The 25,393-nt window shown below is 41.1% G+C and overlaps 1 protein-coding gene across 6 annotated transcripts in view; it reads left to right on the forward strand.

Annotated features, from left to right (window-relative positions):
* CDK14 (cyclin dependent kinase 14) overlaps positions 1–25,393 on the forward strand; it is a 345,182-nt gene that overhangs the window by 299,842 nt on the left and 19,947 nt on the right. For 5 of the 6 annotated variants that reach the window (XM_030944177.1, XM_030944182.1, XM_030944180.1 and 2 more), the window contains one exon: positions 10,264–14,560. The exons of the other annotated variant lie outside the window; for it this stretch is intronic. The gene's annotated coding sequence lies outside the window, so the exon portion shown is untranslated. Of the gene's footprint in view, positions 1–10,263; positions 14,561–25,393 lie in introns of those variants that run through there. 6 annotated transcript variants of the gene reach the window in all.

The raw sequence follows: 25,393 nt of genomic DNA on the forward strand, positions 1-25,393 counted from the left end.
AATTCTTTGCTGGTTTGAAAAGTACTTTCTAGGAAGAACACAAATGGAAATGAAAATGCAGGTGAGAAATTGACTTTTTTTTTTGTTTACCCATCTCTCTTTTTTTCTACCTTCTGCATCTGAACACTCACCCTGTCTTCGCCAAAAAAAAAACCCCAAACCAAAAAAAAACCAAAAAAAACCAAAAAAACCCCACCACAACTTAATTCCAAGCTGCCTGTAAGTACTTGCAGGCTACTAGAATGATTGCGGTAGTGATAAACATTTGCACATTGTTTTCTTAATGCTTAGCATTTATCTGTGGGGTCTGAGGTAGTTTATAGTGTTGTGATCCCTTGCAGAGGCATTTTTAAATTCCAAGGAATCTTTGTTAAAGCAAAATGGTCCACACCCATCCCTAGACTATCCCACATCTAATCTGCACTGATTAAACCAGCAGCATTAAATTTGTTCCAAGACTACTTAGCTTTCAAGAAGCAACTTGACTAATAATATTAACAATCACATGTATACAAAATGCCCTATTTTGAAGTACCTGCAGATACTTTATTTTTTCAATGAGGCAGGGTTTAATTTTTGGGAGGAGGTAAATGCTAATGAGTCATCTGGCAAGTATTTCATCTTTCACATGTCATTTTGTCCAGCAGACTTTGCTTTGGGGATAAAAGCCATAACAGAGAAAAGCAAGAATAAATTTCTGATGAAATTCTCTGACGAGATGTACTTGTTATGTTAGATGGGGAGGAGTGGAAGGAGATGGTCAAACACATAATCTAATTTGGGTTCTGAGTTGGTCAGCTGTTGTGTTGCAGATAATATAAACAAACAAACAAACAAACAAACAAATAAATGTGCTTAGGCTGGAGCAGATTAATAGCACTGTTAAGAGCAGCTACCATCATTCCTGACATTGGCAGCCAATAACTTTAATTTGTGGTATTTGGAGGGCACAGCTGATCTGCTGTCCCTGAACTCTAGGGTTATATTCTTCATTCAAAGCTAGATAGTGACCTATAAAGAATCAGATGCTTTTCTATCCCATCTGAATTCTCTGAATTCTGGTTAAATATGACTTGAAGCTTCACAAACTGTTAAGCATCTCCTTGATATGTTGGCAGGCCAATGTATTTTTACTGCTAAAAAAATTCAAACCAACCAAAAAAATTCAAAGAACTTCCAGTCAGAGGCATGGGCTCTCAGCCATCTCTTGTTTGCTGCTCCCTTGAAACACATACCGGAGATTATCCTTATTAGGCCATCTTACGGGTATTCCCAGAGCTTTTGAGTATGGTTTTCTTCCTTTTTAATTAGTAGGTCATTATGTGACAACTTCTGTCTGCTCCTCTAAGTGGCTGGCTAAGGCAGATTTCACAGTGTTTCCAGATACCTGAATATAATTAGTCATTTGTGAGTTGGGAGGTGGCTTCAGATTTTAGAATGAAGCTTTGTTCTTTGTAATGCACTGGGGAATGCTGCTGATTAAAAATAAGGATGTTATTCCATCATTTTGTCTTTGCAAACAAGAACAGGTTGATAAGTTTCTGTCTAGCTCTATCCAGGCAGTTCCTTCTTGCTCCCTGAGCAGTTTTCAATCCCATTAGCTGTGATGAAGCTAGTTGGAAGTTTGGCATTAACTGGATCACTTCATTATGAAGTTCCACATAAAAATGTCACTTTTGGTACCTTTAGTGATGCAGTGTACAGAGTTCCACAGAAAATTTTACAGTATGAGTGACAGGAGCACAAGTGTCAGGGCAGGAACAAGGAAATAGGTTTGCAGCAGTAGGAATTTCTTAAGCTGGCTCTGCCACAAAGGTGAGGCATGGTAGAAGGGTACCACAGCTAAGCTCACTCACACCCAGCTGCTTGTAGCTGAATCTCCCATCCCCTGACTTTAAGCTCTGCAAGAGATATTAGCAATGAGCACATCTCTGAGCAGATATCTCAGCAGCCATTCTAGAGCTCCTTTTCTCTAGAGATGGGTTCAAACCAGTAATAAACCTGTTAACCAGGGCATTAATGCCTTTATATCATCTTCCAACAGGTATCTCCTCTCTCAGTTCTGTTATATACAACTGTAACAGATAGGCTTTTCTTTCTTTTCTTTTCTTTTCTTTTTTTTTGCTTTCAGATATTTTAATTAAGGTATCTACAAATTTTGTTCAGGCATAGCATTTACTTATCTGTTTCAGAGATGAGAGCTGGTGCTACCACTGAGATAAGGATCTCATTGTGTCAAACACTGGCAAAAATTGTAGGTTTAGGTTCTCTCATTATAGATCCAGCAAGACAGCATTTCTCCAATTCACGTTCAGTCAATTCCTCTTTGGCAGGTTTTTTTGCAAGTTATCAGGGTGAGAAGCATAGCAATTTAGACATATCACGTTAATCAGATAGAAAAAGGTTGGAAGAAGTTGTAGGGATTTGGATGTTTGTCAGGTTTGAGAAGTATATTCTTGCAAACAACTAACACTAATATTTCTATTCTTGATGTGTACCAAAATCCTCAATTTGTGTTTTTGTTTTTAGTAAGGTTTCTATGGCTTTGCATGCAAACTATATTAAGCTCAATAACACTGCTATTTTTGTAGTATCTTCATCTGAAGTACTAGTTTTCCCAGAGCTCACTCACTGAGGGCTGTGCTTTATTCTCAAAAACTAGAAGACATGTAGTAGATTCAGTCCTGGCCACTTTTCATGTGAAGCCTTATTCAAATGGTAATTGTGAAGGGCTTTGTGGACTTTGTTCTCAACTCAAAGAAAAAGCTTCAGTTGTGGGCAGATAGGGTAGGAAAGATTTTTTGCTGAAAGACTTGTAGAAAACTAATTTGGAAGTTACCACAGCCACTCAAAAGTTAAAAGTATACCTACAAATCAACTGTGAAACCAATCACATTATCGAATAACTTTGGAAATTAATACTGTGAATAAAATATATTACAGTAAAGATCAGGCTTGTATTCCTTTTTTTGTCCTCACGAGACACTCTATGAAGGAATTAATGATAATATTTTGTAGAGACCTGTGTGCAAAGTACGCACAGTTGGTTTGCAATTTTTGATATGCATATATGCTACTTAGCAGCTGGTGTGTAATTTAAGGGTAAGTCTTGGCTCTTCAGAATCAACCTCCCACACTGGACTAGTGGGTGCACATTCACCAAGTCAGGTGATGTCCCAAGGCAGGACTTTCATTTTGAACTCATACTGTGCATAAAGGTACAATTTAGAAAACTCACAGTCCAAGTAAAGATTTCCAGTACTACCAATGTTGCAACTGTTCCGATATTGCATTTTTGATAAGTGTAACTATATTTACATAATTTGAACTATTGGTGGGTACAGCTAAAACAGGGCACTAATTTTGGAGACACTAACTAAACCCAGAGGCTGGGACATAAACCAAGGCCCTTGTTACAAAACAGGTTGCAGGGGGATGAAATTGCTTGCCTACAGTCACATTCAGCAGCAAAGCCAAAATCTGGGTTTCTGTTTTCCAGCCCTATATCCACATAGACATCTCACCTTTCAAAGATTATGTTACTTATTTAAAGTATGCTTATAAAATAATTTTGTTTATAATTGTATTACTATTCTGGTTTTTTATTTTCTTACTAGCTTACAGTCCTTGTCTAGCCCTCACTTCTTTTAGGGTCATCTCTTCACACCCACCCTGAAAATGCAGTCAACTCCCACACACAAATCTATTTAGAGTTGCAGGGCTCTGCTTAGAGGCAAAGTCAATCTGTGAAAAATTCTTTGTGGAGAGAGGAATTGGTAACACAGCAATATGTTCATAAGGATCTGTATTATGATTTATATGTTAGAACTGTGAAAAATATACAGCAAATGGCATCACTTTAGATAGAGTCTGAGAAATCCCTTGAGTATTAGAATACCAGTGCATTAACTAAGACACAAGAGAAGAAAACAGAAAAAGTTAACCAGTTAATCCTGTGGTACTTATTTGTCAAATATGGTTTACTGCTAAAACTCATGGCACTTATAATGTGCAAGTATCCTGTACAGTGCTGCATCTGTGAAAGAGTAGTAGCCAACAATTGCCAAGATAATCTAAAGGTGTCATTTAAACATTAAATGATATTAAATAGCTAAAGAAATATTAAATTAATTGGAAAAGACGTGACCTGTGTGAGGGGAGAAAGGTGAGATATTCTCTCTGTATTGAGTTATGCCCCATCCCAGGAACAAGACTGGAAGTCACATTTATAGTGTGTTTTGCAAAGGAGATTACACCTGATATTTTGGCCACACACATAACTTGCACATATTTTGCTACAGCTTCTTTCCTTCTTTAGTTACAGGGGAGCAGAATCTTGAGTTGACACTATAAACTGACCTTGTTAACATGGACTTTGACAGAAACTGAAATTAAACTGCAATAATTCAGCCTTATTCAGCTCCTGAAAGTTGTTTTGTAGAGATATAACAGGGAAGATACTTGGCTTCAGTGCTGTTTCAGGAGTATCGCAAATTCACTGTATTCCTGTGTGTTACAAGGCTTCTGAGTTCAGGAATCACTAACCAGCCTATAGTTGAAATTATTTTCTTCAAACCCTTCTCAGTTTGTCAAAAAATGCCAGTTTTTCTAGTGTGTCTCTTTTTCTTCTACTTTTTTTTTTCCTGAATAAATTTTTAATAGCAGCCGTAAGTCCTGCCTCTCCTGTGTATTTTGGGGCATGGATAACTAGATAAGACTAAAGCCCAGCAGAAAGCAATTTAAGAAACCTTATATTTAGCCTTAGTGAATAGTATTCCTCAGGAAACCACAAACAAGGTACAGTCCACCGAAGAAAAGCTTCCAACAAAGCTAGGCTGTATACTGAGATAATCTTTGAACTAGCACCTCTGAAGATACACAGAGCAACTTTACAGGCATCAATCTACTGAGCTTTGTCCATGGAGTAATTCTGAGCCTGAGCAACAACACTGCAGATCATTTATTTTTCATATATAAGAACAAATGCATTTCTTTTAAATTTCACAGAAGTAAAACTTCCCTGTGAAGGAAGACACACTATACAGTGTGACAATTACATATTTTAAAGCATATATTTATAGAAATGCCTTTATATGCTCATCCTTTCTACACATATTCAGACTCATACATACACACTTTTTGTATGTTTGCATTTGTGCACATATATCATAGACATAGATAAAAAATAGAACATGTATGCATGTATATGTGTATTTATATTTGAAGGGGGAAAAGGATTTATGGCAGCTGGCCAGATTTAATTTGTCTTCTTGTATTTAGCACTTAAGGGCTTATATACTCAGTTTGCTCAAAAGAGTGAAGAAGTACTCCTTGCTTATGCCTCAAATCAGAAATGCATGAAGTGCAGCTGCAGAGATAATACATTCTCCCCAAAGGCTTTGGCTGAGCAAATTAGGTGTCAATGGGGTGCCTGCGCAGGCAGTACTCTCTCTAATTAGTCTCTTGAGCCTAGTTGGTGGCAGGTATAAGATGATCTAATCAATTGGTCTGTGTCTGATGGTACGTGTAAAAATCCTAGCAGGCAGAGCTGTCTCCCACAGGTCACTCACCTGCACAGCAGGAACGCTCATTTTCATTTTTCATCTCTTCCATCACATGATGCTGACAGTTGGTTTTAAGAAAATTGAATCCAAAAAATATCTAGTTCAGAGGGCATGTAGGTCAAAATAAAGTTGCATTATGGGTATTGGTGATCCAATTAATTAATATTTATAGCAACAAGTTGCACGTAGATATTATCTGAGTGCAAATAGTATTGCTAATGTTCGGTTGGCTTTTTAAAATGATTTCTCTAACAAAGGTAGGAATAAAAGGTGTGGAGAAAATCACCTGTTAATACTGTACTTTTTTTTCAGAGAGGATGAACAGGATCTGTGGTGTCTGCATGTGTGGTAGAGGGAGAAGCAGAAAGAGTATTGTTGTTGATGATCTTAAATACCTCCATGCTTCAGCTCATAAAGAATACAGTATCTCCAGCTGTCAGCTCACATTTTTATTTTAAAACTGGAATACTCTTATAATACTGCTGCATCAGCTGCCACATAAATAGACCTGCACTCTGAGTGTGCTTTGCATGCTAAAGACTCTGCGGGAGCACAGCTCCACCCGATGCGGTAATTTATACAGAAATTAAAAGTACCTAGAGAAGGATGCTGATGCTGCCAAAAGGAACATGTATTGAACTGGTATTTTTACAGGACAGGACGTTCTTTCACTAATTAAAATAAAGAAAAATATTTGGGATTTAATCACCTTCCTCTGCCTCATGTCTTGAGAGTATGATTAATGTTTAAATTACAGGCTTTGGTATGCCTTTCTAGAGCCACTGTAACACCAACAGCTACTGCATTCTGAAGTTGGCATCTGCTGTTTTTAATGTGGATTAACATTCTATCCTGTTTGGGGTCTGGGACAAACAGAATGTATGCAGCATAAGTTTCCTCTAGGTAACAAACACAGAAATTAGTAACTTCATGTAGATCACTTAATATTTCAAGTACATCATTAACTTACTTGTAGAAAGCTATTAGATTTAGTAGAGAGTTGTCATGAAAACCAGAAGCACCCGGATCTGTGGTGAAAAAACTTCATTTTTAAGGCAGTCTTCAGGGTTTGTTGTTGCTTGTTTGTTTGGGGTTTGTTGTTTTGGTTTGATTTTTAAGGAGATATGAAAGAACCCTACTTTGCTCTTGGGAAATCACAAGTTGTAAATATTCCATTTAACAATTTACAATTTTATAAGCAAAGCTGTGACCAGAGGCCATAAATATAATCTGCCAAGTCACCAGGCAAAACTTTGATTTATGTATGATGAGGCAAATGTATAAATTCTAAGCAAGAATTTTTCTAAAATATATCTTTAAAAATGCAAACATGGAATACAAAGCCATCTGGGAACTGAATGGCAACCCTGTGTAGAGGGCCCTGCCTTGGGTCTTTGTTGTGTGAACAACTGATGTTTCATTTCATGACCCACTCTGAAGAAACAATGTTTTTTTAATAAAAAGTTTGGTTCACACCAGTCTAAAATTTTCTAGGTTTTTTATTGTAGATTTTCTGCTGTGGATAAAGACATGCTCTCCTCTTTCTCCAGTTTAGGAGAGTTGTCTGTTTGATGTCTCATCTTAAACAAAATCAAATGTGAAGAGTAAGTGCACAATGATTAGAGCACTCCTCTGACAAGTGGCATATCTGTGTTCAGCATAAGAGAAAGCTGGCACTCCACCACAGCTCTCTGAGGCAGGGGAAGGGACTTCACCTGTTGACTCCACTTTTGAACTGGCAAAACACATTCAGAGAATTAGGGATTCTGATGCAATCATCATCTATTCCTAACCACCACACTTGTTGTGTCATGTAAGCATTTCATACCCAGGAGAAACACCTTGGCAGGCAGAGCTGGGGATTCAGAACACCCTGTGCATTCTGGCACTGCTATGAGCAGGGGGTCTGTCATGCGGGCTGCCTTCCCAAACCAGGCCTGTTGCACATTTCAACACTGCAGAGAGACTGAGACCACCATACTGTTCCCTGGTTCCAGTTGTACTGGGTCTTCTAGTTTTCCCCAGCCAGAACCACTAGTGAAATGTGGCATCAAATCATGTTCTTTTCCAGTGATCCAATCTAAATCTGGAGCCTGTGCAGAAGGAGGAGGGTGGTGTTGCCCACCATACACAGTCTCTAAGCTTCACAAGAAACCAGTTACAGCCCTGGCACAGCAGGATCCAGCAAAGCTGGAGCTGGTAGAGTTGTGATCTTATAACTGAGATCTGACTTATACTGAGCCAGAGCAGGAAACCTGTAACTCTTGCTACCCCTTCTTAGTTTTCAGTGTTTTGCCTGCAGTGTGCATTGGTGCTGGCAGTAGTCCAGTATGCAAAGGTGGTTTTTTTCCCCCATGTGTTATATGGTAGCAACTCTCAGTTTATTAATCTCTAAAGAATCTCTTAATGTTCTAGGGCTTGATTCTGGAAGCGCTAAGCTTCTAATGAAGGTATTCCCCATTCCACAAGCTCAGGCCCTGCCCTGGAAAATGTGTCATCAGCTTTGCCTACAAAGCCAAACTTGAAGCCAGACAATGTAGTGCTGTTACTGAGAAATTGTAACATAATCCTAGGAGAAGTGTGATACTTACCTCATTTAGATACTGTCCTGAGGTCCAGTGATAGAAAGGAGATGTTCTCTGTAATTAAACTGCAGTTATTCTCAAATGAGCAATGACCCTCTGAGCAAATAGATAATTACTGGAAAAACATGCATCCAGAGATTTTGCTGTCCTTATAATTTTTTTTACCTGTCTCAGATGTCCCTGGTGCTTATGCCAGTCTCTGGAACTCCAGTAATTTGGGCTTAGCCTGAAATCAGGCCAGCTATTCTGGATCTGGGCAGATGTATCTTCCAACTTGCAAGCCTGCTTTCCACAACTGGAGTGTAGGTGGCAGTGGGGGCAAATGCAACCTCAGCATTGGAAGGAGCTTTGGGAGTTTAGTTGCTTCTTTCCAAGAAGGAGGTCCTAAAAAGAACACCCCTGAAAAGTGCTCATGAAGGAAGGGAAATCTGGAATTTGGGGAATATTATCACTGGTGTTTCATCACTGAGCAGTTGTGAATCTCTGCACGTTCCAAATATTGCTTTTCTTTTTAAGCTTTTGAAGGCAAACTAAATGCATCAGCTCAAATGTATTCCTTGAAACAAGATTTATTGGCATTTCAGCCAAGCTTCTAGACATTGGGGAAAGTGGGACTTTAATGTGGAATAGACAGTCCACACAAGCTCCAGACACATTTAGAAAACAACCCAAGAAGGACTCTAGAGGTGGAAGACCAAGCTCCAAGAGGGCCCAAGATGCTTAAGAACAGGCTTTCGTTAATCCAATTCAGGTATCCTGGTGCTTAAAGAATAGAAGAAGAGCTCTCAAGAATTATGACAGGAACCCTGGAAATTACAGAAGTTAAGATATTGCACAGACATTGGGGTGTTTTGTTGAAAGCCACAATGAAAGTGCTATGCTTGAAACTGCAGTTCAAACCGATGTCTTGTTTTTCTCCTGCTTTTGAAATGAGGACTAGACTAGATTCACTGGCACCTGCATCCAGTTTGATTTAAATAGTTTTAGGACATGCTAATACAAACCAGTTCCATGCTCAATGAATATTTCAGCATTCTTTTTTTTAAGGGATGAAATTCCTTCACATCTGACTGTCTTCCTGCAACTGCATTTTAAAAATGTATCAGGTCTGTAGTTCTAGTCTTGGAGAACTTAACAAATATATTTTCAGAATTTCTCAGAAAGTCTCATTTTATTACTTGACATAAAATTCTACTTGGAGATTTATTAAGACTTGAATGTGTTAATTATAAAATCCTTTCAGTGACTTCAGTTCATCCAGTTCATCTAGCCTTCATTCACCCTTCACATGGCTCTTCTCACAGTTATTGGATACTTTGTTTTCCTGTCCCACATTCTCAGCCTGCCTCCTGTTTTGTGTAAATCTCAGAAACATCAGGATACCTTTGTGCAAATGCAGCTATTGCTTTGAGCTTCATCAGTAGAGTGAAAGACAACATAAGTGAAGCTATTGATAGTGTTTATTTTTATATTTGAAGGGAGAGTTTGCAATTATCTGCCTAGATAATAGAAATACACTGAAATAAAGGTAAATACATTTAGACACAGCACACCAAGAAGCTCCATAACCTGTGTATATTTGTAGAAATGTTTCTGATTTGTTTCAGGGTGCCCCAAACAACTCTCAGAAAGGAAAACTGAGGAGACCTTTTCAAAAGCTAGTTACGAGCATTGTTATGGAGGAGATCACTAGGGAGAAAGGGGGCAAAAAACCAAAGGGGCAAAAGAAGCTTGTAAGCTCCTGAAGCTCTGCCAGCATTTTTAGCAACCTTCCTTTGCATTCAGGGGGTGTGACCACCTTTAGAAGAGATGACTGGTTACGGCTGTCTATAATTTCCATGGAGAATGTCAGTGCTAATGGTACCTGTGAAGATTAGCTCTTGGGGCACAGACACATGAATATGGATTAATATATCTCACTTAGGTGGCCACCCTGAAAACACTGGTGTTTTAAGTTCCTTTTCCTGAGGTACCAGTTCTAAACATGCTTTGGAAGTCTGCCCTTCACTCTGAGCTGGCATCTTCATAAATGGCTTTGGCCTAACATATATTTTACCAAGTGAAAAAAAATGCAATTCATGAGGCTTATTATAATTTATATTGTTTCCTTACAGGATTAAATTTACCAGGTTGGAGGAGGGAAACAAAAACCTAATGAGGAGGCCGACACCAGGAAGGAACCACGGCCTGTTTCCTTTCTGTCTCTATGGTGGATTTCATTCAAAAGAAAATTGAAGCTGGCAAGACCCTGTTTTTCCCTGCAATTTATTTAAAACCTTGCACGCATTTGGATACTTTGTGATTTCAGAGAACTATGTGAAGATTAAGCTTTTGCTTACTGATACATGGCATGTACTCTTTCAGTCTTTTGTGTTTGATTTTGTTTGATTTTCCACAGCAGCACTGCATCTTTGTAAGGATTTTTATGCTTTCACCAGCAATGTCTTAAATACTTTCCGACAACACATTTGGTGTTCACACTTCTTCAGTAACAACTGTACAAAAAGAGCCAACAGTGGCAAAAAAGACTGTGTGTTTTCTTTGAGGTTTGTGCATAGTTTGCAACCAATGGGAAGACTATTTCTTCCCAGGGCAAGCCCAGCTTGTCCGATCAGCTGACAATTACAACACTTGCCACTCTTCCTCAAGTGTTGTTGGGTTACTTCTTTTCTCATTATCCCCTCAGACCATTCATATCCATTTAAAAACATGGCAATAATTGCATGTTTACTTAAGTACTCTAAATTTGGTTACTCTGCTTAGGCTATGTAGCATGCCAGTTTTCAAAATAGGCCTGTGAGAAAGACAAAGCAAAACTTATGAGATGTATGCAGCTGACAGATACACAGTGAGTTCCTTATGGTTTTATTCTCTTCAAGAAGATCTCTTTCTTTTTTTATGGGTCTTGGCTAACATCTCTATGTTTTTCCTCACACTAGTTACTTTTTGGAATATTTTCTTGAAAACAGAGATGATGAAACTGTTCTGTTTAATTCAAGGCAGATACTGAGGTACAGAAAAACTTCCTTTGAATGAGCCATTAAATCTAGCTGTGTTACTTTGCCATGTACAAAGCAAGGTGAAGAATTCTCCTCATCCCAGACTGTTTGCTGTTCCACACCAAAGCACCTTTTGAGTTATTTTCCATAGCTATTCTGAGCTGATTGGAAGCTCGTGATCCTTAGTCTTTAGATAGCTTTTCTGAATGAATCATTCAAATGCAAACTTTGCAAGAAACTAAGTTGTGTGTGTGATTTTAGAAAAGGAAGCCCCCTGCTACATTTTGGGTGGGGAGAGCATTGTGTTCGGGGTGTGGAAAAACTGCCCTGTTTACAACTTTGCATTCAGAGAGGGCAAGGTATGGTGCAAAAATCACTGTTGAGTTATAGTCCTGCTTGGACAGAAGCACTTGCTAGGCAATATTATTCTACACATAATTTTGACATCCTTTGCTTGCTGGATGCATTGAATTACATTTTAAGGAAGTGTGGTAATGGTTTGGTAGCTTTCAGTGTTTAAAAAGGAGGGGGAAAGGATTTGTGCTACTGCTATCTTATTAAACTCCAGCAGTGTTTAATAAGAAAAAGACACCAAATAAGGCAAATCCTTGAATGCACAAGCAGCTACAAAAGGTCTCTTAATGAACTAGGACAGGAGTCTACACTTTCAAAGAACTGAACCGTGGAAATATTCTCAATATTTGCACAGCCATTAAAAGACAATTTTCCCCACTGACATCTCCGTTTCAGGATCTGCGAAAAGCCATCTGAAAGCCACTTTCAATCACAATCATATTTAGAACTTACTACAGTTCTTCCCCTGTGTTTATAGGGGGAAAAGTGACCACTGAACTTTTGAATTTATCACACACTGAAACTGCCTTAGACGTGGTTTGTTTGGGTTTCATGTTTCCTTTTTTTTGTAAGAGAAAAGTCTTTTATACATTATCTTTGCTACTTAAATTGTGTGCAGTTTGATGATTAAAATTAGCTATTTTTAGAAAAAAAAAACTTGCTGCAAAATCTGAAGAATTTTTGAAAACATAACAAAGATTTTGATTAGGAATATAAGGGTAGTTTCATAGATGCTTCTACTTGACAGCTTAAATTTGAAGGCAAGCAATTCCACTGCTCAACTAACCATCTGAAGGTTTAATATAGAGTAATTCCCCAATTGTTCCCACAAGCCTAGCACATTACTATCCATAGTGACTCATGTACAGTGTTTGCTTAAGGTATGTGTGTGTGCATATGTGTGTGAACACACATGTGCACGTGAGATTATCCTCTCTGCCCCATTCCCACTTCTAAGCAACCACTGAAATAAAGTTGATCCAGAAGTCTTCAAACTCAATTAACTGACAGAATGAAAGTTCATAAACATCTAGGTTTCTAAATAGCAACTTAATCTTCAGCAGTAATGAAGTTATCTCACCTACTGATCATTAAGGAGTGACCAGGGTCTCTTACTCCTGCACTCACTTTCCGGGCACCCCGACTGCCTGTGGTGGCTTGGTTTTGCTGCTCTCCCATGGAGGCTCTGGGCCCTGGGGAAGTTCTCCTGGCATGAAGGCAACCTAGGCTCAGCAGGATGGTGCTTTTCACATGAGCACTGCAAATTATTCTTCTGTAACATCAAATCTGCTGGGAAAAATCGAGGGTTTTTTTGAGAGAGTAGAAGCTCCTTTGCCCAGGGAACAGCTGACACTACTCTTCTACTCTTCCCTTATTCTAAGAGTAGAATAAGGGAACAGCCTTATTCTACTCTTCTCCCTTCCAGCAGAGCCCTTACCTGCACAGTTAGCCTGACACCTATCAGACAGCTGCCCACCCAGACAGCTGCCCACCTGTCCAGCGGTTTTCACCACAGCTCTTCTTAGTGTTGCAGAATGGACTGTTTAAACCTTATCAATGCTCTTAAGACAGCTTCAGCAAAGATCAGTAGTGTTACTCTCTTTTTCTCTCATCCTTCTGAAATCAGTTGCCCAAAGAATCTTCAAAGACACAAGAAGTAGCTCAGCCTTCCAGATGTGGGTGCCTGGAACATGATGTTTCACATTGTCAATGTTGTCACGTTGAAGTCAAAAGTTGGCTTCAGTGACCAATAGTCTTTAGGGCACAGTCCTGGAGAAACTGTGGGATTTGCTCAGAGGGAGTAGCCAGCAGCAGCTTAACTTGCATTTTCCTACCACTTGGCTGAGATCCAGTAGATCTGTCCTGGTAATACTTGAAAGGATGAGGCTTTGCTGCAAGATGGGAGAGCAGCAACAGGGCAGCAGGTATAGCAGGCAGATAAAAGTGGGAGGACATGTTCTAACTCTCTATGAGATCTAATATTAAGTGACTGGGGAAGGGAAGATGGTGATAGATATGGTCTGCATGATATAGAGAGTCCTTACAAGTTCAAGTTCACAGAACCTAAATTTACAAGTCAACCAGCTGGAGATTGCTCAGTCTTCTCTCATGCTGGCTTCAGTTCAACTCGAATCCACACCCAGCAGCCACCACCCCAGACAGGACACTCCAATAGTTCTGACATTACATTACCGTATGGGGCCCTACATCAGTTGGGTCCTTTTAATTCTTGCTCTTACTTTTAATCAGAACCATGGCTTAGGACAAGTCATCAGTACAACAGTGAAATCTGCAGTAGACAGAGGCACAGGGGATTTTGCTTTCTCTTTGGTGCATAGGGGTTCTGCACTTCAGACTCCTGGGAAGGGAAGGGAAGGGAAGGGAAGATAAATAAATATATACCCTGTGGGTTGGTGGGTTATGTACACCCCCCCTGTCAGTGCACACAACCAAATGTGTAGTCAATGCTCAATATATGAATATACAAAAAGATGAATATACAAAATATTCATCTGTGAATATTACTGGGTTTGTAATCTTTGTTATATAAAAGGTTTAGGCTGTACAGACTAAGGAGCAAAATGCAGATACCCCCTATAAAACAGAAGTAGGTTGCGTTACTGAGCATAACAATACTCTCCCCTACCAGCATTTAGGTGGAGTGACTGTACGTTACTGCCTTGCATTTTTCACATAAGCAAAAAATCTAAAAGTAAAGGATGCACTAATAATTCCCATCCCCCAAAATGCATTTCCATGGTGCTGCATACAAAATTCCTGCTTGCCAGCTTCCACGCGGATTTTTGTATGGTGCACTAAGAGGTATTCTTTTTTTAACAAATAAAAAAGGGGAGGGCTGGTACATGAAAACAATGTTAATGTAATCAAATATATATATACTTCAGAAGAACAGCATCGTAAACAGTACAGTAAAATAAATGTCGCATTATTTGTTACACCTTGTAATTTGTCTGTATTATGAAAGATGTAATGGTTTGTCAGCTGTAACTGTTGTTTTCTTGTAACATCATATTGAATAAAGTGTAGCAGAATCTCTCTTCTCCTTTGTATGTGTGATCTAGACCTAACCCAAGGAATAAAGCCTTTCTTTTCCTCTTTGTTCTCCAAAAACCAAACAAGGAAATGGTTGTAAACAAGTGATTTTTAAGGAATGAAAAGTACTTGGGAGCAGGCAGACACTAGACAGTAATATGTACAAAAGATTAGGTACTGATTCAGTCAAACATGAGCTTCATCAAAACGACAAGGCAGTGCTCGCTACACAGGGCAAGATTCTTCGCACTTCTGTCTGTAATAGTACGTTAATGGTTTGGTGTCTCTTTCTGTTTTGTTATATATGTGACAAGGGACTTCTTTACAGCACACTGGAATTTAACCAAAGTAGCAAAAAAGCCAGTATTCTGAAAAAAAAAAAACCAAAATGGGTCTGATTTAAATATATCATCATATGGAAGATGAAGTCTGGCTTACTACAACTTCTCTTGAAATAGAAAACTGATAATTCTGGTAGAAAATCAGGCAAAACATAGAATACGCATTCTTCACAACTTTGATGAGGAAGTGTGATTTAATCCTTGTTCATACTTGATTATGTATTTCAATCAGTGAATGTATGCAGCCTTGGCTCTTTGTCTATTTGTGCATCATAGCATTAGATAAGCAAGTGCTTGCTCACACTATATATTATCAATATGTGTGTTCAGTATTTTTTCCTCCTTTCCATTGCTTCTAGCTTTTTTGGTACCAGCATCTTGCTAGGACCTATTTTTAGATGATGAATGCTAAATCAATGCAGTTTCATAGACTTAGTTAGAATATTTGCCTGAAATGTTAGAATATGCTGTTTTAGCAAACAAAGACTCTATAGGAGTCATTTTGATCTGGGATGGGGGATAGCTGGAGAGCAAATGATTGTACTGTGTAGGCTGATGGGGCAGCAGCCCTAGCCTAGAATATGAATAATGGAGGACCTAGATTCTAGTCCTGGCTCCAGCTGATTAGAAATATTTGAAGATAAAAGGGTTTTCCTTGGAGCTAGCACAATATAAGCTTGAATGTGGGTCTTCAGTGACTCAGGTTTTATCCAGTAGAAGAATGTTCTGGCCCCGATGTGATCACAGAGCACTTCAGGAGAAGAATCCTCACTTTCAATCTAGAAAGTTGCTGCAGAATGACATCAGCTGCACCCAGAAGGCATTGCACAAAAACAAACAATGCATGTTCATCTATTTATATTTTACCCTCAGTTCTCACTGGCTAGGACAGGTTTAGGAAGGTGTTGCCTTTTTATAGTCTAGATGAATAATTTGTAATCCTGACTCACTACCTGCATGGCAACTTTAACCTACAAATCCCTTCGATACAAATGAGGACCAAGAATTATTACCTAAAAAGGTTTGTATGTTTGAACACAGGGTACCAGGAAGCATGTTCAGAGTCAGCCTTTAATTATGTAGTATAATCCTTAAAGCTGTCTCCTGACCCCCTTGGCTGCACTCCTAGCCTGTTTAGCCCCAAGGTTTTCTTCCTAAGCTAGCCTGGCTGCTACAGCAAAGCAAGAGATGCATTTAGCTAGAATAGCAGCCACCCCTCCCCCAAGAAAAGAAAAAACAGAGGGAAGGTGTTGAAGCAACCCTGTGCCACTGGGTTAACACATACAGTTTCTCAATAATGCCTCTTCTTGTAAACCTCTGCAAAGTAAACCCTACAGCAGCGGAAGGGCTTGCTGCTACCAGTGGGGGGTGGTGTTATGGACATTAGATTTGAGAGGCTTATATAGCACACGGGCGAGGATAAAGGGATACAAATCAGAGGGGGGAAAACCCAAACCAACTGAAGAGAGTTAAAAAAAAATATCCAGGGCCAAGTATTTACTGTTCATTTCCCTTGTGAGTGGTGTTATATATTGTCTGCAGTGAGTCATGCTGAGAGCAAGCCAGGCACAATAATAGCTGAGAGCAGTCCTGCAGCCCCTTCGTTATTGCTTCTGCCCGCCGATACTGAGTTGGGCAAAAGAAAGTGATTCCAGAAATGTTCCTTTCTTTTTTTTTTCCCTTTTCTCTTGTTTCCCAGAGGACCCAGTAGTGATTGCTGGGGCTGTACTACCTTGAAAGAACTGCTAAATTAAAATCAAACATTTTAAAATTAATTTTTCACGGACTCGTATGGTGATTCACATAAAAGACGTAACAGCTCTAAGTGCTATACCAGATACTGCAACGCTGTATATCCCAGTAATGTCTTGAAGCCTAGGGAGATTTATGATATCATAGAAACATTTCAACCTCATCTTTCAACTAGAATTAGGACTGTAGTGTAGGTGTTATATAGAACTATAGGGTAGGTGTTTATCTTACAATACAGCTAATTATAAATTTGTTCCCAGCTGTCACCTGGGGAGCTCAGAGATATTCATGCATCAAAGAAATTAACTGTATACACAGCTCTGGAATATACCATACAGATGTAAAAAAAGATCCATATTTTTGTAGAAGAAAAAGAAAAAAAAACCCACGCCCCAAAACCCAAGATACAGATTCAGTTTTTTTATTTTCAGAACTTTACATGGGCAAAAACACCTGAAAGTGTATTTCACTTGTTGTTTGGTGAAGACTGAACATTGAAGATACTTTTTTAGAACAGTTTCTTGCAACAACAAAGTATAATTTCTGTGTTCAAATCAAGTCCTGTTTCACAGTACAGACAGCTCCAAAGACGTGCCAAAGTGTTGTGCTCTAACAGGACTGTAAAGAGTTGTTCATTGACCAAATTCCCAGCATCATGTCAGTGTGGAGCAGGAGAAACTGCATGTACCAGCATTCACTGAGAAATACTGTAAACATGAACTGCCACTTGTCTGCATCAGGAGACACAACTTTCAGAGACCATCTCAGATGTCCTTCTATAATCTCTTTTTTTTTCCATAACAACACAATATAGACAGCAAAGGAGAAGTGAGTTTCTGCAGGGAAGGTTGTTCTCTACAGCAACCCTACACAGGTTAATTTGGAACACAATTGCCTCCTTGGTGGGGATGTGAATCACAGAAGAGCTGCACTTCTGGTCTCCCATATCCACTAGGTTCTCTCCAGAAATGCCTGTTTGAATCTGGGCAACATACATGTTTTCACTGCCGGCTTTTTAGTTTGCACTCATGCATGCAGAGTGACTAACGTGGAATAGCAGTAACCTGTAATTCTGAGAGCAGCTCCTTTAGTGGCCAGAGGTACCCCACTCTTCTGCCAGTCCAGAGACAGCAGTGAATGAGCAGAATGAGGAGGATTTGCTGCTCCATAGCTTCAGCTACTCTTCCAAGCTCTTTTGCTCTTCTTGGATACATCTGTTGGTGCATCAGGACTGGAGGTGGAGGAAGCAGGAGAGAGGGCATGAGACAGAGATATGTGCTGTCTGGGGCTAAGCTCATGAACCTGGCAGTGGTTAGGATATGGTCACAAGCAAGTTCCAGTGTTTTAGAATATTCCCTTGTTTTAGAAATTTCCTACATATTCACCCTACCACTAGCTGGGCCTTTCTTTTATGACCCACACATGTAAAGAGGCATTTGGATATCCTTTCCCCCAGCACTTGCAGTCTAGATTTAGGACAACCAATTGATCAAAGGGAAGCGGAGAATCTCAGAGGGTTTCAGATGAGCCCTTACAAGCCACTAAATATGAGGAAGTGTACTATACATTCACCACCTGTAATAACACAGCTTTAAACACCCCATGTGTTTCTGCAGTGTTAGCCAGCAGGGTTCCCTATGACAGCACTGCCAAAGTAAACAATACCCAGTTTTTGGGAGAGGATGCTCATGACAAACCCCAGTTTGGCAGCAGTGCCAGGTGGGCTGAAAGAGTCACCAGTTTAACCAGGGAAAGAAAGGAGCCAGGGCCTGGGAATAACATCAGCTCTTAGGCTGAAGCCAAAGCAACTGCGTCCCCTGCTCCTTGTCAGTGCTGTGTTTAAAAACCACCAAACCATCGATGGCTCACTGGGATCTCCCAGCCCCTTCCCCCCACGGGCCATGTTAGCTCTGCAGGAACTTCATGGTGAGAAACCACAGCATCCTTCCAAACACTGGGCCCGGTGATTCCCACACCTGCAACTCAAGCTGCTGAGCTGCTTTGCACCGAAATGTTTTGACTGCAAGAATCTGTCTGGCAGGAGGGAGCGCCAGGAAGGAACAAGGAGCACATTCAGGTGCGCTGGCTGTGCTGACACCGAGGTGCCCGGTGTGCGCAGAAAAGCTTTCGCTCCCCACAGGCGCCGCGGACACGGGGAGGGCCGGTGGGAGGCCAGGGCCAGAGCCCGAAGCACCGCTCGCGGAAATCCCACGGAGATGAAGCTCCGTGCAGCCGCTGCCCCGCTCCGCCCGGCGGCCGAGGGAGTTCCGGGGACCGCCACGTGCCGGGACCGCCCGCGCAGGGCGGGAAGGGCCGGGAACGGGGACGGGAAGGGCCGGGCTGTGTCTGCGCCCGCTGGGAAACGGGGAACTCTGGCGCCAACGCGAGGGAAAAACAGCTCCGGAGTGTCCGCAGCGGAGCGGGAGGAGCGCGGAATGCCGAGCGGGGCAGGGCGCGGCCGCCGCTGGGTTTGGCGCGGCGGAGCAGCCGTGCTGCCATGAGAGGCGGGATCGGGGCGGGTCAGGCTTCTCACTGAGATTTTCCGGAGGTTGTAGGAAATGCCGCTAGGAATGGGGGTGGGGGGTCTCCTCCCCGCTCTCAGCCACGGCTCCAGGCTGTCGAGCAGAGTGGGTGCGGGGTGCTGGGATAAGCCAGGCCCCTCGCTCCCCTCAGGGCGTCCCGAGCGCCCACAGCCTGGCCCTTAGCACTGCTTTTTCAGCGCCGCTCCTGCTGCTCCCTCAGCACCGCTCCCTCAGCACCGCACCTTCTCCTCCCTCAGCACCGCTCCCTTAGCATTGCTCCCTCAGCACCGCTCCTGCTGCTCCCTCAGCACCGCTCCCTGGGGCCACGGGGGACCCCGACCCCGACCCCGACCGCGCCTCTTTCCCACAGCCATCCAAACGCGGCCACCTCCAGGGTTTCACGGAATCATAGAATGCCTGGGTTGGAAATGGCCTGGAGATCATCCTCTGGCCGTGGCCTGGGACTTCTCCCACTAGACCAGACCAGGGGGCTCAAAGCTCCATCCACCCTGGTCTCGAACACTTTTAGGGATGGGGCAGCTCCTGCTTTTCTGAGCAGCCTGCTCCAACATTTTAGTACATCTGAAAGCACTTTGCTACATCTGTCAGTTCATGTGCAACACCTTCAATTTTGTGTACTGTATTGCCTTAAATCCCTAATCTGCCTTCAGATAGATCCATGCAGCAGCTGGTGCAGCAACTGGGCTTTGGACTGGTGTGTGGATACCTGAAGATGGAATTGGAGTTTGTCATCAATAAAACACAGTATCAAACTCATACTTGCCCCAGATGCTGATCTTTTATTAATTTCTTCAATACATAAAGAGAAAAAAATGCAACCAAGTTCTTTTAAAGATATCTCTGGAGCCTGAGTTAGAGAAAATGGCCTTAGGTGGATTTTTTCTGCCTTTTTAAAATTATTTCGTAACGTGGACATTTACTACAAAGAGAGAAAGAAAATGTGTTGTTTAATCTCTCTTGAATCTCTACCTGGCTTGTTTTCACACATATGATCTCTTTTGTTCTCTTGGTAGTATTCACCTAAACAACTGATTAACAGATGATCAGCCTGTACTGTTCCAATCTGCAGGATGCAATGCAAGGGAAAAATGGGGAAATCTACACGGATTATTTTTCTTTCATACCTTAGTACTACACTGTCCCAACAAAGAAATCGGGATTGTTGCAGCATACACACTTTCACACTTTTTTTTTTTTTTAAGCGTCCCTCAGGATTTACACAAATCCCCCAGATTTGTGTAGGTGTTCTCCCTACACCTTCTTTCAATTAAATTGCTTTTCTTAACTTAATCTGTGACTGTTCGATTAGAGCTGGTTGGAAGTTTTTCGTAACAAAGCAAGGTTATTCAGCAGCTTTGAAACCCACTGATTTATCAGGAGAAATAGACTTATCTTTCAATTAACTTCTTTCACCTGAGGATTGCCAGGAGCTCAGGTTTCTCAGCCCAGTGACAGGATTCCATTTGAATGCCTGTGGGGCTGGAGACCTCAGGGATTTTTGGATTTTTGCCACAGAGCCAGGAGCCAATGCAATTCTCCAGTGTGTGCAGCTATGGGACGCTGCAGTTGCCAGAAATCATTGACTATTTTGGTTTCAGACTCCACGGCCTTATGTCATGAAACTCTCCAAACTGCCATCTCCATATATTTCAGTATTTCAGTTTAGACACCATATTTCAATGTTCACGGTTTTGCTTTTAGTTTGGGATGAAGGGTTTCTAGAAAACATTTTGCCATGATGGAATGAATTACTGATCATCATTAGCAATGAAACCTATCAAGAGGGAATAACAAGCTTCACTGTTAGAAGAAGGCACTTGGTAAATTCAGACTACCACTAAGAAAGTAATGACTTGATAGCTCATCCTACCATTTAGGCAGGGGAAATCTGGTTTTAATCTGCTTTGAGATCTGTTGGAATCCTGGAAACCCTTAAATAATATCTTTTTTTTTCTGTCTTTTTGTATTGATTTCAGTAGCATAAGGACTTTGTCCAGGATGGCTTGCTAAGATAGACACAGCAGTTTAAACACAGATTGGAGCTCTGTCTGGATTCCATTTTGTGAATGCTGATGGCTTATGCAAGTAAGAAGTCAACCTTGATAGTCTTATAATTTGTTAATTATATAAGTTGCCACAGCTACATGGTTTACCAATGGAAAAATGTTAATTTTCCCCTGTTTTAACATATTTACAGTTTTTACTGGTACCATTGTTTCACAGTTCTCTTTTTTTACCTTGAGGTGATGACAGGTTTTTTTGTCTGCTATGAATACAGATACATGCATTTCTGGGGGAAAGGAATGTGATTGTCTAAGTACTGCAGTTCAAAAAAAGGAATCCAAACTCTTCTTTATGCTTGGTGTTACATCATTTGAAGCAGCACCCTATCTCCAGATCTTCTGAGGACAGAAACTGCATCATAGCGGAAAGATTCAAATCTTAACTTTCATTAGCATAAAGGTCCCATTTGTTGTCTTGGCAAAATCAACAGCTACTAGGCTTAAAACCTGTTCTCATTACAGGATTAAATGCTATCATGTGTAACTTCAGTACCAAAGGAAAAAAAATGCCATCTGTAGGAGGTCATTATTTAACAAAAATATGTCCCCACTCTGTTAATTGTTGTGCTAAGAAACCTTTAATGGAAAAGACACTGAAGTAGGACATAGAGGTTAAAGTGAAATCATTCACATTTTATTTTGTTTGTACTCAAAATTGGTTGCAGCCTTTGCTTTCTGCTGTGATTTGTCTCTAATCAGCATTCCCGCTGTTCTGAAAAATTGATTTGAATTCCACGTTGATACGGGAGATGCATATAAACAGATCTCCGATCTCCTCCTGTGAGGGCAATTTATGCAAAATAAGTTTAGGGGCTCCGGGATTTAAAGTTTACTGACTTTTGTCTGTGGGAACTGGAGTGCCACTTTGCACATCGTGAACATTGTCTGTGAATTACCTGCCTTGAGGGGGATTGTTAGCACATGAATCAAAACTGTCTGACTAATGTAGAACATCTCAAACAAAAGGATTAGACAATAGCTGAGACAAACCAAGATGCATTTTAAATCAGCTCAAGTTAAATTAGGTGCTTTTTAGTCTAAAACTGCTCTTAAGTATAAAGTTGAACACTGGCTGTGAGAATAGGCTGATTCTTGTTTTGCTGCAGAGCAGATGCCATCTATTTATCCTTGAAAGCAATCTTTACCCATGGAAATGGTACTTGCTCAGCTGTATGTGCTTCATTCATAAAGGCAGAGCACTCAATTCCTCTGTGCCACAGTCCGTAGTGATTCTCCTTTGATTATGTGCATAACACTCTAAGGAATGAGACAATTGTGCACACATATTTTCTTGTATTTTTAAATTGAAAAAGAGTGGGGGTTTTTTGATGCTCCAGAGTTACATTCTGCTCCTACTTAGAAATATTTGCAGTAGCAGCCTCAATATGAAGTTTGTCCTTGAGAATCCTGCTACAAATGCACCCACACCTAAACTCAGATCCAATGCTCTAGGATGTGGGATATTGCAAATTCTGTGTTGCATCACTTCCAAACTCTGCGGGAAAGCTTAGAGCATCAGTGGACTAAATGCTATTCAGCTTGATGACAAATGAAAAAGATTATTTCTGGTGTAAGGAAAAATACAGGCAGGCCTGCAGGGTGATTCCTGCTGTGGCCTCACCTGGCACACCAGTCTCGGTTTGCTGAATTCTCCCTTTGAGTGTAAAGAGGCCTAGCATGCTTTGTGTGTAAGGGCCTAACATGCTGCCTACCTCCATCTCCAAACCTGGAACTATGGGAATCTGAGAGAGAGAAAATCGAGTGGTTTCAACCAGTTCTGATCCTGCTGAAATAGGAGCTTAATCAGTATTTGGCCCTTAAGTGTAGTGAAGGCACAGAGTTTACTGCAAAGAGGGTGCTCCATGTTGGTTGTTAAAAAGGATTGGTGGGATGGCATTCAATAGATGCCAGTTGCCTGCCACACTGTTCTATCACTCCCCTCCTCAGCAGCACTGGGAGGGAGAAAAAAGAAGGGAAAAAACTCATGGGTCAAGTTAAAGGCAGTTTAATAAAGCAAAAACAAAGGCCATGCAAAGAAGCAAAGGAAAGCAAGATTTATTCTCTATTTCTCATCAGTGTTCAGGCACTTCCCAGGAAGCAGGGCTTCAGTGTGCCTAGCAGCTCTTCTGGAAGACAAACATCGTAATGACAAATGCTCACCCTTTCTCTTGGCTTTTATTGCTGAGCAGATGCAATATAGTATGGAATACCCCTTTGGTCAGTTTGGGTCAGCTGTCCTGGCTGTGTCCCTTCCCAACTTCTTGCCTCTCCCAGCCCACTCTAGGAGGCAGATTGTTGGAGAGGCAGTGCAGATGCTGTGCGAGTGCTGCTCTGCAGTAGCCAAAGAGTGTTCCTCAACACCTCGCTAGCTACTGGTACAAAGCACAGCACTGTCAGGGCTGCTCTGGGGAAAATGGGCTCCATCTCAGCCAGACCCAATACAACTGGGCAATAGTTTTACTCTGGGCAACAGCTTTTGGAACTAGAAATGCTGAGGAACCAGACTAATGTTCTCAGAAAAAAATAGCAATACTTCTTATTTTAACTAAACCTGCATGAATGACTGGTTCTATTTGCAAGAAAACTGTGCTGGCCATGTTTTAAAGAAAAAGGGAAAAACATTTTTGGATATACATGAAACTGGAGTTTTTCAGACTGTCAGATAAGGAGGGCTTTTTTACAGGTTGAATAAGTATTTCATATTGATCTGGGACATCTCTAAAGGGCATGAAAGCAATGTGAAAATAAACTCATTCAGGATGACTGGAACAATATTCACAAAATTGAGGAGGGCATATTCCCTGCTGCACCCAGTGTTGCAAACTTTGACTTTTTAGGTAAGAGACTCCAACTGCTCCATAATCCCCAGTTTTTCCTCTCAGAAAAAGTGTCCTGACTGCCCGGTTGTCCAAACCATGCCACACGGGCAGATCAAGTGAAACTTCTGCAATTGATGTTGCCTGAGAAAGTAGCTCTGCTGGATTCAAGGCTGCTGAGGAGCCTGTACACGTGGGGTGGGACAGGTGAAAAAACAGCAGAAGCTGGGGTGGTGTGCACTGCCTCGTGTCCCTGCTCCACCACCAACCCAGCCTGCTCCCTGTGTTCTGAGAGATGTAGAGCTCTTGCCTACTTGAAGGCATTGATGTTTGTGGTGAAGAAAATTCACTGTGGCTGCAGAGATACAAAGGGAGCCTCTCTTGAATGCTGATGTGTCCAGCCTCATATAACTCATTAACATTAACTGAGTAAGAAAATAGGTGATGATTATGGTCTGGGCTGGTGTCTAGGGTACTCATATGAATTTTCCATTCTCTGCTTCCAAGTATCTTCAAGGCAAAAAAATCGAACTTGTCCCACCTAGAATCAGTATCATTGTGAAGGAGCTAGGAGGCCCACGATTCTAAGACCCAGTTTTAAATAAGGTAGGAAAAGGAGTGGATATTTACCTCTAGTCTCACAAGATGTAGTTAGTATGGCATACGGTGCTCTTTTCCCATTTTCCATTGTTTCAGAAATTGTTTTCGAGACAGTTTGTAAGTCTTGCATGAAAAGTCAAAGCAAAAAACTATTGCAAAACCACCAAAATAATATTTTCTATATTTTATTTCAGGTGAAAGTGCTGACTAAATTCGACTTGATGTTACAAGTGTTTGCACTTTTCTGTGCTAAGTGATTCCTTGCACAGTCTGTGCTCAGCTCTGGCTGGAGCTCTGCTGTTAGTTCACCCTCCTTGTAGTGTGCTTTGGGAGCATTTAAGATACCTACCCCCTCATGGAGCCACAGCCTGCTCCACAGGGATGGGTGGACATACTGGCCATGCAGTTGTACTCACTTTTCCAGTGAACTGGTTTCCATGATAAACACCTGAGGCTCTAAAGCAATATGGCTTCAGTCTTCCCTTTCCAAAACCCTGGTCAAACAGCTGTTGTCCATATAGATATTCTACTCTGGCAAATGTTTCATTTGCTCTATGATCTGCAGAAAATGTAGCAATTGATCTCTGAGCAGTGTTACTAAAAGCTGACACTACTTTGTTTTCACTCAGAGTGTGTAAATGGCTTTTTGACAGGTTTGACTTCCGGGCAGTTCCTGGCTGAAAGTGCTGTCATCAGCATTGCTTTCCCTCCTGGCCTGTCAC

This window comes from Camarhynchus parvulus, chromosome 2 (genome assembly GCF_901933205.1).
Source record: "Camarhynchus parvulus chromosome 2, STF_HiC, whole genome shotgun sequence".
Classification (NCBI taxonomy): Eukaryota; Metazoa; Chordata; class Aves; order Passeriformes; family Thraupidae; genus Camarhynchus; species Camarhynchus parvulus.